Raw genomic sequence first — 17,299 nt, forward strand, 5'->3', positions numbered from 1 at the left:
CCGAAGGTTATAATGTCGAGCGTCGGTGGCATGCTGATGTGCAAGCGTGCCAGCTGACGGGCTTGCTCGGCCTGTTATGGGAAATGGGCGGCATCGGAATCGACAGCTTCATCCCCGAGCGGGATCGCGTCTAACATCGCGCGGGCCTCCCTGCCATACACGAGACGGAACGGCGTAAACTTCGTGGTTTCCTGCGGCGCCGTATTGTAGGCGAAGGTGACATGCGGCAGGATCTCGCCCCACATTTTATGTTCAACGTCGATGTACATTGAGATCATGTCCGCCAAAGTTTTGTTGAGTCGTTATGTTAGGCCATTTGTCTGAAGGTGGTACGCTGTTGTTATGCGATGCTCGGCATGGCTGAGAGTTAAGTTGTCCCACAGTAGCCGAGCTGTAAACGCCTTTCCTTGGTCAGTAATGATAGTCGACGGTGCACCGTGTCTGAGCACAATGTCGTTCATAAAGAATCGAGCAACTTCGCCGGCAGTACCTCGGGCAAGGGCCTTCGTTTCAGCGTAGCGTGTTAAGTAGTCTGTGGCGACTACGATCCACTTGTGTCCGTTCGAGGATAAAGGAAATGGGCCTAAAAGGTACATGCCCACTCTCTCGAAGGGTGTGAGGGGTGGTTCGATATATTGTAACATGCCGGATGGCTTGAGTGCGGGTTTTTTCGCCGCTGGCATTGTCGACAAGTCTGTACGTAACGTCTAACGCTCGGAGAAAGATGTGGCCAGTAATACTTCAGCCGGACTCGGTTTAGGGTGCGTGTAAAGCCAAGATGACTTGAAGTTAGTTCGTCGTGGCAGGCCAGGAGCATTTCGTGCCTTAGATCAGCCGGTATGAGTAGCAAGTATGTTTTTGCACTCGACGTAGAATTTTTCTTATAAAGCACCCTATTGCGGAGGCAATACGACGACAGCCCCCGAGCAAGATACCGGGGTATTGTATGGTACCCACCTTCAAGATGGTCAATAATCAGTCGCAGCTCGGCGTCGGTACGCTGTTTGGAAACGAGGTCGGACGTAGTGACTGCTCCTAGGAAGCTATCGTCCTCGGTGGCATCTGACAAAAAAGGGCCGATGGGCGCGCGGGACAGACTATCAGTATCGGTGTGCTTTCGGCCGGACTTATATATAACATCGAAATCGAACTCCTGCAGGTGCAATGCAACAACGTGCTCAGCGGCCACAAGGATCCTTTAAGTTTTACAGCCAACACAACGAGTGATGGTCAGTGATGACACGAAATAGTCGGCCATAAAGGTACGGGCGGAACTTGGCAGCGGCCCATACTACCGCCAAACATTCTTTTTCAGTGGTGGCATAGTTGCACTCAGCACAGGAAAGTGCACGGCTGGCGTAGGCAATTACTTTCTCGACCCCGTCTTGGTGCTGAACTAGAACGGCATCAAGGCCGACGTTGCTCGCATCCGTGTGTATCTCTGTGTCGGCATCATCGTCGAAATGTGCCAGGGTCGGGGGTGACCGGAGCCGGCGTCGTAACTCGTCGAAAGCCATTTGCTGCTCGGCGCCCCAGGAAAATGATGCATCATATCGAGTCAGGAGTGTCAGAGGGCTGGCCAACTGTGCAAAGTTTTTTATAAAGCGACGATAATAGGAGCACAGCCCCAAAAATCGTCGGACTGCTTTTTTGTGGGCTGGGACGGGAAAGGCAGCAACAGCAGCACGTTTCTCAGGGTCAGCTCGGATGCCATCAGCACTCACGATGTGCCCAAAAAACTTCAATTCGGTGAACCCGAAGCGGCACTTTTGAAACTTGAGAGAAAGGTTGGCAGACTGAACGGCTTCTAGAACAGTTCTCAGGCGGCGCAGGTGTTCCGTGAACGTCGGTGAAAAGATTGTCACGTCTTCGAGATAAACAAGGCATGTCTGCCACTTAAGACCTGTGAGTACAGTGTCCATCATCCGCTGGAAGGTGGCAGGAGCACAGCAGAGCCCGAATGGGAGGACGCGGAATTCATAGAGCCCATCTGGTGTTACGAAGGCAGTTTTCCCACGGTCCCTCTCATCAACTTCTATTTGCCAATAGCCATTCTTGAGGTTAATAGAGGAGAAGTACTTGGCTCGGCGATGTTGGTCGAGAGAGTCGCCGATCCGTGTCAGCGGATAGACGTCCTTCTTTGTCATACTGTTAAGTTTCCGACAGTCAACGCATAAACAAAGTGTTCCGTCTTTCTTTTTAACGAGGACTACAGGCGACGACCATGGGCTGCTTGAAGGTTGAATGATGCCATTGGCGAGCATCTCCTTGACTTGCTATTGGATAGCGTCTCTCTCCCGAGGAGACACACGATAGGGCTGCTGATGGATGGGTCGAGTGCCTTCATACGTAATAATACGGTGTTTAATAACCGACGTTTGCTGCACTTTAGACGAAGACGTGAAGCGCGCGCGAAACTCCAGCAGTAGACTCTAGAGTTGCCTCTTTTCAGCGGAGGAAAGACTAGAATTGATGTCGACAGCGTATACGGCACCATCCGGTTCGGGGCTAGGCGTAGCTTCCTCGGAAGCAAAACATTCTGCGACTTCCTGCAGATGGTCGACGTAAACAATGACAGTGTCACGGAACAGATGTCGATGTTCATTGCAGAAATTGGTGACAGGCACCTCCGTCTCTCTGCACGAAAGAAAGAAAGACCTGTTGCCATAGAAACTCCCAAGGCGAGTGAGAGGGAGACATTAGGCTCAACAACCTGCAGGCCGTGATGGGGCTCGTCACAGGTAACTCTGGCGAGGATGCTGGCGCGTGGTGGAACTGTGAGGCTATCATCGGCGACTCGCAGCATGGAGTGGGACCCACGGTACTCATGCTTTTCAGTGGTCAGTTTGGCGGAAAACGTCACCAAGCGGTTCGGGAGATCTATAGTGGCACCGTGCTCACGAAGGAAGTCGATGCCAAGAATAACATCGCGGGAGCATTCGCGTAGAACAAGAAACGTCGCGACAATGTGCAGCCTCGCACCGTAACCCGGGCTGTACACATACCCAGTGGTGCAACTACATGTCCGTCTGCCGTACTTATGTCTGGTCCGTTCCATGGCGTCATCACGTTTCTCAGTGTCCTTGTAAGCCGCCCGCTAAGGATAGAATAATCGGCTCCCGTATCAACTAAAGCGCCGACCGCCTTCGTGCCGACTATAACAGGGATGTCCAGGGAGACCTGACCAAGACCAGGGCCTGTCGACGTCGGTTCGGAGTGAAGCGAGCGGTGCGGCGGCGGAAGCTGGGCGGCCTTTGGGTGGTTTGCGTCGGGGCGGTTCAATGTTGACAGCAGATAGGAATGAAGCGAGCGGTGCGGCGGCGGAAGCTGGGCGGCAGTTGTGTGGTCTGCGTCGGGGCGATTCAGCCGACACGGCGGTGATAACTTGTCGGCGATGCGGACGACGCCGGGCCATCTGGGCCCGCTTGCACGATAAAGTCCGCGCTAAGTCGAGACTTAAACAGTGTCTTTAGTAAGACCAGACTTTTTCAGGACCGGAGTTATTCAGGGCTGTCTTAACATACCCATAGAGACAGTGGATACCTAGTTTGAGGACAGCGGGTACCTATACATGGGAAATCTTGGCCCCTGCTTAGGGAACGCGCCGTGGCACCTGACGGTGCTTTCCGTCTGTCCGGCGTGGTGAGGGCGAAAAACTTTATTGAAGAAAAAAAAAAGAAAGAGTGCAGGTCAAGGGTCCTTTGCATGAGTGGAATGCCTAGTATGGGAGGCCACTGGACAAAGCTATCACCATTGCCCGTTGGCCAGGGCCAGTTGGGACTCTAGCGATGAGCAGCTAAGCAAGGCCGCCTCCAAAGTCGAATTTTCATGCATGTGTAATCTCTTAGGGGGCATGATGCGAGCGCACGTTAAAGCGTGCTGCAGTCGTTGCTGTCTAAAAAAGAGCTCAACTTCGCATGCATATGACGCGACGTTCACGTCTTAAGCAGCAGACACCGTAGCCGTCGTGCGTGCTTCATTGGCAATCAGAATGTTCATTCTAGCAATGACAATTAAAATGTTAAGCCACTAGTTTTTCTCAAGCATTTGCCTCATTTTGATTAATTACCACGTCTTTGCTTGGGTTTTTTTTTCCCCTCATAATATGCCTACAGGAATGCGCCACGCCCTTCCACAACACGTTTTCGGGATGACTTCAAAAAGCCTCCTAGGGCAGCGGTTATATGCATTTGGGTAAGCAGTGTAAGTGCGTGCGCGTACTGGTGCTGGTGTGTGAGGTGGGAGGGGGGGGGGGCAGACAGGCCGCGGATATCAGACTTGTACGTAGCAGCGCTTTTAGGGAGCTTTAATTAACTGCAGTCCTTAAAAGCAAGTATTGTGCTGACGTCAGTGCCGGTTGAATCGCTACTGAGGCATATTATAGGAATCGACCAGTTACATTTAGACGCTGTCCTAACAGCTATCAAAAGCTGAGAGTTGTCTCCCACAATTTTAGAGCACTCTACGCACTGCAGCTACAATTGAGGTTATGTGCGCCGCAAATGTGACCTAAAATCAGGTTGTGACAAAAGATGCCGTATTGGAAGGCTCACAGAATTTCGACCTCTCTAAAGGTCGCTCATTCACGGATCGTGCGTTTTATCTCGACGCAAGATTCACCAATCATGCATTTTATCTTGACGCGAAACTGTCGAGTCGCTCATTCACCAATATCAATCCAATATTCAATATCATTCCGTTTTTAGAAAACGCCTCACTAGCTGCCACGCTCACACATTCCAATTTTTGGAGCCGTCACCACATCCTTTCTTCGACACGGTTTCCTTACCCACTGCTGGCACAGGCTCGTCGCTCGGAACGTTGCCTGTAAACCTACTTACCAGCGGTATACAAAACGGACCGCAATAGCACTAAAAGAATAACTTGCGCTTAGCAGCGGCACAGGTTGGAAAACATGCCTGCAACACCCCTGAATAGAAAACTTCAAGATATGCGGTTTTCGTTTTAGAGGGACTTCGCGAAAAAACCCATAAGATTGAAATATGCTTGTTAATCTATCTGTCTTCCGAAAAGTTGATTTGAATTTGTGACTAGTGTAAAAATACCAAATATACCGTTAATTTCTCAATCACCTTACTTTGAAAGCTTCCACGCTTCACCGTGATCGCGTGGACCATGCAGTGAAGTATTCTCAAAACGCGACGGGGCCGTTTCGTAAAGAGGGCCATTGCGACGGTGTGCCCAATAAAGCGCTTTACGAAAACCGATAATAACGTCGTTCTCAATGCGCTTTCATTTAAAAAGCAGACAAAATCGCGCAAGTGCACGTCAGGTACAAATGGTTTCTGTCAATTTATTCAGGCCCCTTAAATAAATAATGCTTTCTTATAAAGCGCCGATTTTTCTGGATCCTTAAAGGCTGATATAGGTATATGGAAGTTTACTGCATTCTGCCACGATATGACAACTCCCACTAGTTTTATGCAGGGCCTTATTGAAAAAAACATTGTATGTCCAAAGCTGTGTAACATTTGTAATGTACTTTTAGTTTCGGTGTATGCCTATGCACAATATCAGTCATTAGCAAATGTTAGGCAAAAATGACAAAATTTTATTTTTATTAATTTTTATTATTTTTGCACCAGTTTGTAGAATATTCTAATGCATTCTTCCCCACAAATGTACTCGATTTGTATATCAAAATATCAGTACTCCACACCCCAATTTCTGAAACACAAATGAACACAAATATGTTACAGTATTGTTGACAAATACAGCTGTTCATATGACTACAGCAGTTGCCACCATGACAGTAATGTGGTATACTTGTGCAACCACAGCATTTGCTCTCACCGTTTTTTCCTGCAGATAAACAAAAACGACCAGGTACTTTTCTTCCAGTCATATAATTTTGGCCTGTTCTGGGTGTTGGATGTGCACAGGTTACGAGTGGTATTGCAACCCTATACAGATATGCAAGATCAGTAGCCCTTGAGGTGATTTAATCCACGCATGCGACCAGCACCAGCACGACATTGAGCAAAATCATTTGCACATACTGTTCTCGCAGCATACAATTGAGGAAATGGTGGCCCACATTGGCAAGAAATATTATCATACAAGCAAAACAACATATACTTGAGAAAAGTACAGAATGACAGTTGTAGATGCCTTACACACACCAGACATGCTGATATTTGTTCTGCAGGTCACGCTACACAGTGAGCAGCAGAGAATAAATAACAAACAACAGTTTGTAATGGTTACAGGTATTGGTCTCAAAGGGTGGAATTAATACTTTTGAAGCACTTGCAAGAGTATAATGCAGAAAAGCTTAGTTGACATAAAAACTTGACACAACAAAACATGCACATGATTTGAATCACGGTGGGTGAGGAGTGCTACAAAAGGCTATAAACATTCTAATACAAGGTTAACCAAAATGTTGTTGAATATTGTACCTGCAAATAATAAGACAGTTTTCTGTGGCCCTATATATACTCTTCAGTTGTTGCAACTGTAATTGCAATGTAAGCACTGCCAACAATACAGGTGTGATCACTGAAAGTTGATGGCAAAATTACTCGTTACACTTTGAGCAGGTAGTTCGCATTTTATTTTTATGCCACATGGCTCGTCCAAGCATTGCTGCCATGGATGCCATACGAGACAATTTATACAAAACCTGGGGCTGTGAACACCTACCACAATATGGTAGCCCGTGCTTCTACTTTTGCATACATTCACCAAGTCTCCCAGAGTTTGCCATTGCACTCTGATGCCATGCAAGTATTTGACAAAATGGCAATCTTTGAGTGATGGAAAAACATATTGACTGTAACAAAATATATATTGTAGGTATTAAAATAACAAACTCACAGCTTAAAAACATATCTGTAATCTGTTAAGTACCATACTTTACCACACTGAACCTACTCTTGGTGTAACCGATGTTAAGGTTATGCTTGGTTTCATTTATTGGGCTTAACATCCCACAGTGACTCAAGCTATGAGAGATGCAGTAGTGGAGAGGTAGGAAAATTTCGACCACCTCGGATCTTTTAAAAATCACTGACATTGCACAGCAGACGGGCGCCTATGTTTTTGTCTCCATCGAAATGTGGCCACCATGGCCAGGATTCAATCCTTCATCTTCGGGTGCAGTAGTTGAGCACCCTAACCACTGTAACTCCACTGCAGGTAGACATTAAGCTTAGTGCTCAAATGTAATCTCCTGTTTACATGTCTCGAATTGGATGTTACAACCAAAATGAAGTAAAATGAAGATGTTTATGCTCCATCTGTTATGCTCTATAGTACTGCAATGTTAAACAGCTCAACAGAAAATACTTCAATGCACACTCTTGCGTAGGCTTCAGGATGTCAATACAAGACTGACGTAGCACATAGTGAAATAAGCACATTTGCATAGTTATCCGGTCATGAGAAGTCACCCAGTGAAAACATTAAACTCAGTGACTAGCACAGGCGTAATTCATTTCACATAACTGTACTTAAAGCAGGAGAAATCTTGCTCCACCATGCCTTTGTGCAGCATAAATCTATAACCCCAGTGAGGATAAGCATGTACAGACACTTCATCTTGCACTTCCATTTCCTTGCCTATGCTGCACGCATACTCCTGGGACACGTTGTGGAGTTAGCACCTCGTCATGATGCTGGTCCACACATGGTCCAGTGACATGTGCTGCTGATCATGGAGGGAATGGAAGCAGCCTTTCAGCTGCCCTATTGTCCTAAAAAAAAAAAACCATCGTGAGTGGGCTATGCAATGCCACTATAAAGTTGGTTACGCGCGTAACGCAAGTTGCTGCAGTAAAAGTGAATGCATATGCAGAATAATAAAAATTTTCTCTCCATCATGATGCATTTCAAATAACGCCACATCTGCTCTGAGTAACCTGTGGTTTATGGAACTGACAGCTTCATAATATGCTGTACATGGAATGTATGTTTTGAGTATTTGTTCTTCCAGGCTATCACACAACCTGTAAACGCGTCCGGTGAAATGTAATGCAGTAAATACCCTTGCATCATTAATGAATGGAAATATTTCGATACCTTCATTTAAGGAAATATATATCATGCTCAAACGACAAAATAATGCTATGATTTTTGAACAAATCTAATTGCTAAGTAAATATTGATATGTGTCATTCAACAAATATAACTTAACTGACACCCAACCATAATTTGTTTGTTTGCTGAGAAGCTTCCCCCCCCCCCCACAGGCTTGGCCAAAGTTATTTGACTGCAGTGTTATTTAACTAGTAAACAAATGCGACATCAAAGTTAATTTCTTTCAGCATACATTGTTCGCTCAACAACACTTGCAACTGTACCAAGCTGTTCGAACAACACGGACATCCACAACCGGTCAGTGTCCAGGATACCATGCAATCCAATATTTAGAATGTGCTGCGCACCTACCTATCAATCACTGCTCTGGTGGTGCCGTGAGCTGCACTGTATCGCTTTTTGCCGCACATGTCCGCATTCTGGAGCCAAAGTCTGCATGGATAGCCACTGCAGCAGGATGCCGGTGTAAGTGCCCGGTTTGAAGAGCTGAGCGAGGGCGCTGTGTGTGAGCACTTGTGCGTCATATGTGCCACCGGGCCACTTTGCGACCACATCGAGGATCTGGCACTTGCTGTCCACCACAAGCTGCACGAAGATGGTGTGGTAGAAACGCCTATTTATATGTACGCTCCCTCGTACAGCTCATGGGCCTGGATCTTGACATGAGTGGCATCGATGGTGCCCACGATGCCAGGGAAACCTCCAGCAGCACAGAAGTCACTCATGCAGCCCGGCAGCTCATCCTGGGATGGCCAGCTGTAAAGCAGCAAACCTGTATCACTTCTGGTGCGCATATTCATCGGTTACAGTTGCAGGTAATCATGTGGCGGCACAAAACCGAGATTGAATTCCATGCTGATGCTATTACGTAGCAAGACTTGTCGTCCCTTACTCCATCGGTGACGTGCCGATGAGGCTCTGAAGAGAATGCAGTGCAGAGCACATGCCCTAAGTGTCCAAGGCTAGCTGCCGAGATGGATCTTCGCCACATTTTATGGACATGCCCAGGAATGCAGCCGTCAAGAATAAGACGACTACAAGAAGTTGGATCGGCTGTCGGCTACACAGGAGGAACATTTACACTTGTGGCTAATGGACAAATAAGAGTCGGAGCTCGCTCCGATTCCTTGAATAAAATAGACTGCATGATTCCCTTTAAGTTAAAAGACAGCCTCATTCTATGCCACATGACAAGCATTAAAAAAAAAGAAAAAAAACTTGTCGTAGACCCCGTATGATGCAAACCCCGTCAAGGTGCGCAATCGGTACCGTTGTGCTCGATCAAGGCAATAAACGCTTATGACCGTAATAGGTGAAAAAAAAAAAAACGTTCCTGAAAATATTGCTTCGCTGTTGCTAACGTCCGCTATGGGCCCTGTATATCACAACAACCTCTAAATAAAGGTACACGATTTAAGCACTTTCTTCTATTTCTTCCTGCCTTGACTCTACTGGTCAAGAAACATCACAATAGGCAAAATGGGTGAAATGACAACGGCGGCTCTTACCGTGTCCAGGCTGCGGCGTTCCGTTTCAGTGCGACAACGACTCTTCTTACTGCCCGGCTTGCGTCGACTCGTCCGCGCCGACCGGTTCACTAGCCTTTATGAGAAAGCCGCCGGTAGCAAGAACTTCAACGCCAGAAGCACCAGGCAGTATGAAGTTACCGCATGACTGCGATGAGTCGGGCTCGGTTAACGGATGCTGACCCTGCCAAAGCGAGATCGCAGCTGCAGCTCAAACTCGCAGGGATATTTCCTGTCCCTGAAAGCACGTTCACGACACAAGTGGAGATCTGCAACGGGCAGCACGCGATACTGACGCTCCGCAGGCATTCGACGAACGAGAAAACGTGAGCGAACGCACACCACGCCGATCAACACACAACGAGTGACCATCTATTTAGTTTTACGGCCTCCCAAAACATGACGACGGGATTTAGTGCAGTTTCAGTTATTTTGTAAAGCTGCCGAGAAGCGGCGCGCACATCCTTATTTGACAAAACAACGCAAGAAAGGCAAGGGGTTAAAACAAAAACAAAAACGCGTATATGAGCGTCAAGCCAAGTGCTACTTCTAAGGCGTTGCCACCTCTCGGTGAAATATTGCGGCAAACGTCGTGACTGTCCAGCTCGTTCATAGGCTTTGTGCAGGCATCAAGTCTATCTCGGTTGGCTCTGTATGTCCCTATGGCCAGCGTTCTTAGCTTAGATTTCCCTACGGCTTAAGTCGCTTGCACAAAACTTTCAGTGCGCGTTTAAGACAGCGGTTAAGACGGAGCTTAAAGACAGCGTTCAGGCAGTCTTAACTGCGAACTTTATTAAGATTCAAAATGGCTGCAGTGCGGCTGCTACGGCTGGATACACATGATAGACCCCTTCGAGCGTGGAAAGCGTGCAACTAAGTTTTTCTGTTCCCCTTCGTGTTGATGCAGAGGTGACACGCGTCCTCTCGGAGTTGTTTAGTGACTGGGAACTTGTGTCGACGTTCTTCCGTTGCTCTTTGGACTGCCATGCGAGTCGCGCTGGCTTCGTCGGCTTGAGGTGAGCTTGAACATTTTCGCCATTCTTTTGCGCGGGTGCTTTGCTATGATATGTCTCTCGTGTATTAAACGGTGAATGCAGTAAAAAAAATAATAATAGTACGCGAAACGTAGTGATGCTCTTCATCACCGTTTTGTTTGTACTATCATACCGGGCGATACAGAATAATTGATGGTGCGTTTCCGAACCCATTTCTTGGTTGCGCTATTTGTCGTCGTAGTTGCTGTGACGCACATATTTCTTTTTTTTTTTTCGTTTTCCCTGTTGTGTGTACTGGCACCGTATATCCCACGGGGGCCTTTAGTGGTGTGACTATACGGCTAAACGCGGCACGAGCTGCCGGTTTCAAACCTCGCATGAGTCTCGCTTGCTAATCGCCTCTTTCTTTCCGCTCAGTGTGTAAAATGGGGCGTGCAGCTCAAACATGCGTTCGTACCGCTACATGTAGGTTCCAAATCAAGAGCAATTGAAACATGTGTCACAAGTGAAACACGTACGTCTTGTTTCCAGCCATCATTCACCGGAGGATGGGCCTGGCGTGAATACATCAAAGCTTTGGGAGGCTTCCAACGTGTCGTGGGCGCCATCCATTGCACTCTCTTCAAGATCCTAGTGCTGGGCTGCATCTGAGAGCGTGCACAAACCAACTGATCGTCTTCGCATTAGTGCTTCAGTGATTTTGCGCTGTTCAAACAGAGCTTGTTCTGCCATCTCAGGTAGCAGCTCGCAAGTAGCTCATTGATGGTTGGATGTTTATACGTCCCCGCTGCTTTTGGTGTCAACGCTGCGTGCTTATTGTGTGGAGCCCTTCACAGCGTCACCAGAAGTGAGACCAGCTGCAGATCGTTTTGATTGCTCATGTGTGCTTGGTGTCAGCACTATGTGTTCAGTGTGTGCAACTTGGATGTTCACAGTGCCGCTAGAGAAGTGAGACCTGTTGCACCTGTGCTGTTGGTGTCAGCCTTGTCAGCTTTGTGTGGTGCCGAAATAATCAGTGTCAACACATGTGAAGCTGCAGCTGCCAATGTTGGACTTCTAACATATCTAGCAAACCTTAAAAGTTGCTGTATCAGGCTCCAGCATATTTAAGCACTCACTTTTGTGGAGACAATTGGTGGAGTCCTGACCGGCCTGCTTTTAAAGTGTGATTCACAAGAATGCAGATGTTTGCAAAGTGTTTATGCAATTAAAAAGGCAATTGCATTCATTTATAGCAAAGTATCAATACACTGTTTAAAATGTATTACTGCATATGCAACTTTTGGAACCCTTTCATTATCCCACAAAGTTCACATACTCATACTCCTGTATCCAATGTGAGCAATGTGTTTTGAATACTGATACTACCTGTTGCTGCAGGCAGGTACGTTATGTGTTTGCCAAGAATGTGAGAGATGTTTCCAACTCCCTTGAATATTCTGTCCCATGTCTTGAAGACCTTTTTCTCAGGCTTCATTACCACGATAAAAATGTGTTGTAGCAAAATCCACCTCTGAACCAAGGCTTGTCCTTTATGCATTATTTATTTATGTATTATGTTACTGTGAAAGCTACTGTGGCAATCAGCAAAAGACGATAAAGACGCAGGCACAAAAGTTAAACTTATCCGTGACAAACTGACAGTAAATGGTGTAGCCTATACCTGGAACATGGAAACTAACAGTCGTGTTAAGCTGAGCAGCACTCGCGGCAGCTCATGCGATAAAGACCATTGATAAATATTCAATAAGGAACTCAATCTGCTAAATGTTAATGCCCACAGTATTATTAATAAGCCTGAACTATTCGAATTTTTGTCAGTGTTGCACGAACCGCACTTAATTGCTGGCACAGAAACTTAGTTGCACTACGACGTACAGAACGCTGAAAACCGTCTTATCTTTACTTGCCGTTGGCTTAGGCTTTTTCAGATAGTAGCATCACAATATTTTACATGACAAACTACAATCCTTCAACAATCAATCCTTTAAGGCTCATGATCTTTTTAAATTGCTTAGTTTTTCTTTAGGTTATTGAGCAGGCTGAGTGCATGGAAACAATGTGCACAACAGGCTATTTTGCTAAGATTCTGCATCATGATATATTAATTGTTTGTACACATTTCCTTGTGGTTGTGCTATGCCGCACTTCACTTCCAAATGGTCATCATTGAAATATTCGTGTGAATCACAAAAGGCCAACAATTGAGTGTAATGATTGCAATATGCCAAGTTTGAAAGCATTTTGTTCCAACACATTCCTGCTTACAAAAATTTGAATATTTCAGCAGAGAAATAGCTCGATTGTGGTACAGCAGAACAAAATTGCATACTGTTCGTCACGTCAGCTCTATAAGTGCAGTATCGTCACTTTTCTAGCATCTTAATCTTTGCTTTTGCTGTTAAGTGAAAGCCTCCTACAAAGCCTCCAGGCATGAGGTTTTCAGTGGTTTTCAGCCTCCAGGCAGAGGTTTTCAATACCTTTAATGATTACAGCAGACAAAGTAGGTCACGGTCACAACACCCAGCACCAAGAAATGGTTGTTGACATATTTATGCACTCTCCTTCGTACCTGATTTCATAAGGGATGTTAAATACCGTTAATGAAAGTATGTTCTTTGTCCTCGCTAATATCCGAACACTGTGATTCTTTAACTGCATGTGCACTAGCAGCTCATATTGACAATGGTTAACCTATTATTTGAAAGTAGATGGGATGCTACAATTTTAATGGGGTGTTTGGCTGGGTTTAAACGAAACTTCAGGGGAAAAAAAAAAGGGGGGGGGGGACATGCCCACCAATATGGTATACAGAGAAATACCGTAAAGCAGTCTTTTAGGCCCCCTTCTTTTCATTCTCTACAGTAATGATCTTGTTTCCATAGATTCATCTGCAAAACACATTTACGCTGATGATACAAGTCTGTTTTTCTCTGTCACTCGGGCAAAGAGCTATCCAGTCGGGCTAACATAACCTTGGAAAAAAACTGAACACTGAGCGTGTCAAAACAGTCTAAAACTCTCTGACAATAAAACAAAAGCAGTTCTCTTCCATCCCAGAAATAAAGCAATCGAGCTTTATCAATACACTCAGTGGCACTAAAACAGAAATTGCTCACTCTGTGAAAACGTTAGACGTGTACTTCTCAGGGCACATGACATGGGAAGTTTACATAGAATATTTAGTCAACAAACTACCACACACAATAGGTTCTCTACGCCGACATTTCCCAGTATTTCCACTTACCATTAACATTATGCTTTATAATTCACTCTTTTCGTCAGTTCTGAACTACTCCTTGCTAGTATGGGCAACAACAACAGCAGAAAAACGTACAATAAGAAATATTGCTAAAGCTTCTTACCTCGAACATACAGGACCAATATTTAAGCAGCTAAAAATGGGTAAAGTAACATCTTTGTATACCTACAGGCTTTTGTGATTATATAAACAAGACATCAATAAAAAGGACAACACACTAACGCTCATAGCAGCGCTTCAAGACAACACACATACGACACCCGTAACCCGGAGCATTGGCATGTTACAGCATGCCGGACGAACTATGTCAAGCAGATGCTTCGCTTCAGGCTTTCTACCATATTAAATCAATAATTCCCTTGTAGTGGTCAAGATTTCTCTCTTCCTCCCATTAAATTAATCCATAAAATGTTCTATGAATACATATTTTTAAATTAAGTGTTCTATTGTGCAGCATGTCTCTGTATTATTTTCATGTATTTTTCCTAATTTACCTTGTGCTTTTTTGTAATCTAATTTAATTATTTCTCCATTCATTATTTATTCATTGTGTAAGCGTGACTTCTCTGCTGTTAAATGCCATCACATACAGGGGCAGCCGGGGCGTCAAGCTGCTCTTCGAAGCAGCTTTTTAGCGGCTGCTCCTTTCCTTGTATTAAAGGGAAAATAAAGTATATTATAATATTATTATTATTAAATTGCTGTTTTGTATTACACAATGTGATGCATGGTGCACTGAATTTTTCAAGAGGTACCTGCGTAACATTTAGAATATTACAATGCAATTTTTATTAAATACATTAAATATTAAATAAAATTACATAAACATGCAACATTCCTATTCAGTGGTCCTTGTTTGGAAATGCTGACAGTTATTATTAGGACTGTTGGGGGGGGAAGGGGGTCACTGATTTCAGTCTACTGCATGTTTCCTTTTTTCAGCCGTTCTATGAACATCTTTGCCGATGTCATTGTGCAAGTGCATGCAAAATGTTTTCAGCCAGCAGCAAGAGGCTCATGCTAGTTGGTCACTGTCTAATAAGGCCAGTGCCCAGCAAGCATTTGCATGCCTGTTGCTTATGAGTTTTTTTGTTGTTTTTTTTCAAGAATAATTTTTCTCAGTAATTTTCTCTTGCAAAATAAACTGTTTCCTTCGTTAGTTGCCTTGTTTTCAGCCTCAATAATTTCTCATTACCAAGCCTTTGTGTTGTTCCTAGGCCCTAAATTACATCATTCACATCACAGCTTGCAGCTCGGCGGCCTATGGGTACTAATGTTGTCTCAGCACAACGCAGTGGCCCAGTTTATGGAACTTGACTGTTAGATTTGGAGAACCCTACTTCGATTCTGCCTTGGTGTCTGCGTTTCGATGGTGACTAAACACAAAGCTGGCCGTGCACTGGGCAATCTCAGTGTATGTTAAAAAAAAGGCACAGTAAGCTTGTGCACATCCCGACTATGACATTGCTTAAAACTTGACATGCTAAATCCTGTAAACAAAAAAAAATCATGCTCTCAAAACGTATGGGCAGAGGATGTACAGACAGCACTAAATGTTTGCTTGAATGAAGACATAGTCGATTTGTTAATTTTCAGTAGGTGAGCGGCGGACCGGTCACCGGGAAGTGTCTGTCATATGAGAACAGGTGAAAGGAAAAATGATAGTGGTATTGATTATTAGAGGTTATGACTTGTGGTGACCCACATGTGTACCGACGACCTGTATTGCAATTGATTAGAAATGACTAAAATGACTTGTAATGACCAAATGTCTAGCAGTGACTTGTTACGACTACAATTGATGCATGAGTGCTTGGTATTCCAGCCAAGCGGCAACAAGTCCTGTCATTGACACCGCTTAGTAAGAGTCGCTTAAGCACTTGATGTTTTATGTGCATGCGCTGTTATGTGTATGCATGTGTATGCCCTGTTCACAAATGTGGAGCACCACCAAATCGTCTGACAGCTGTTCCGATTTTTGAAGACATGTGCCACACTAAAAGTCCTGTCTGTCAAGCTTACTATATTTAATCAACATCAAGCAACACAGGTAACGAATATACCCCTTGTTAGCTATCAAACTAGACTGTTTTCTGCAGTGCAACACACCATACCGCAATTCCTATTATGTCAAAAGGTAAAAATACGGCCAGCAAAAACAAAGATAATAGCAAGGTTGAGTCTTTCCCAATCTTCATACAAAGAGCATATCTGTACTAAAGCGGGGGGAAAAATGGTAGCACATCTGTGGCGCACATTGCAAAAATAAAGGAATAAAATAAAATGCTGCGATAGCAGCAACTAGTGAAAACGTGGTCTGTGCGTGTCTCTTCCCGATTTTTCCTCACATCCAACTTCATAAAACCTTTCTTGCCATTTGTGCGTTAATTGCAGCGCGAATGTTACTGCAATTCACGCCAATCGCAGCCCAAATGCTTTGTGAACACAAACACGACCCAAGGACGAAAGTTTGTGCTGATCACCGGTCGTTTACAGTACGGAGACAGTAAAATGGAGGCAGGTAGAGAGCACAGCATTGCATTAAAGCCACCGACGACCACAGACGTGACACAGGCGTGATCACGCGCACAACTCATCACTTCGCCACGAGACGTATCCACACGGTGCACAGCGCGCACACATAAGCGCGCACACACACATACGTCGAATAAAATTACACATCACAGCATGCGCGTTGGACGCGGAAGCTCTTCGGCCATCACCGGAGACGCACTTAGTCACGAGGACAATTTTATCGCACATTCTATTTTTTTCTTTCTTTTCACTGAACGCTCACTGATTAACGGTGTGCTTGGCTGCCTTACTGCGCCGCGAAAGGGGCCCAAATGCTTCGTACGCTTGCAGCCGGATGCCGAAACGCAGAACCAGTGATTTCAACAGTTGCAGAGAAATAGACTGCTGGAGAACCAATGCTGACAGAGGAAAAAACGAACTAGTGAGCGCACAGGCCAAACAGCAAAACACCCGACTGCAATCTTCGTTGCTCACTTCGGCTCGGCCCGTGTTCACCAGAGTGGCTTCCACGAACACCCTCAGCAACCACGTTAGTCATTTTACTTCATGACACAATCTTAAGTCGCAAAAAAGCAACGGCACGGATCTAGCACAACGCAAGAATGGCAATGTTTACATCTCAAAGCTGGGACGGGGCCAGCATGTCCCTGCTTTCCCCTGTTTCGCTACTTAGGTACCTGCCGTCCTTGTGTCTTAGCTAAGACGGCACTAGAGTCGTAATCTTGCAAGCGACTTATTCAAGTCAAGACTGAAGCCCAGTCTTGGCTCCAGTCTTAAGCAGCCATGCTAACGGCCTATCCTTAAGACTGCAGTTAAGTCTGGACTTAGCTAAGACAGTCTTAAGATCGTTTGTGCAAGCGGGCCCTGGTCTGTGCGGCAAAAACTGGACGGGAATTCCGCGTTCGACGTCGGGACGAATC

At 45.4% G+C, this 17,299-nt stretch overlaps 1 protein-coding gene and 1 long non-coding RNA gene across 2 annotated transcripts in view; both read right to left on the minus strand.

The window, feature by feature from the left end:
* LOC146187785 (uncharacterized) overlaps positions 1-17,299 on the minus strand; it is a 69,004-nt gene that overhangs the window by 17,551 nt on the left and 34,154 nt on the right. The gene's annotated exons all lie outside the window — the stretch shown is intronic.
* Positions 5,603-9,966, minus strand: LOC146187786 (uncharacterized). The gene is made up of 3 exons (XR_014707445.1): positions 9,570-9,966; positions 8,413-8,817; positions 5,603-7,718 (listed from the first exon to the last, which is right to left on the minus strand). It is a non-coding gene; the product is annotated as an uncharacterized LOC146187786 (long non-coding RNA).

Source organism: Amblyomma maculatum, chromosome 5 (assembly GCF_055883805.1).
Source record: "Amblyomma maculatum isolate TAMU_Amacu chromosome 5, ASM5588380v1, whole genome shotgun sequence".
Taxonomy (NCBI): domain Eukaryota; kingdom Metazoa; phylum Arthropoda; class Arachnida; order Ixodida; family Ixodidae; genus Amblyomma; species Amblyomma maculatum.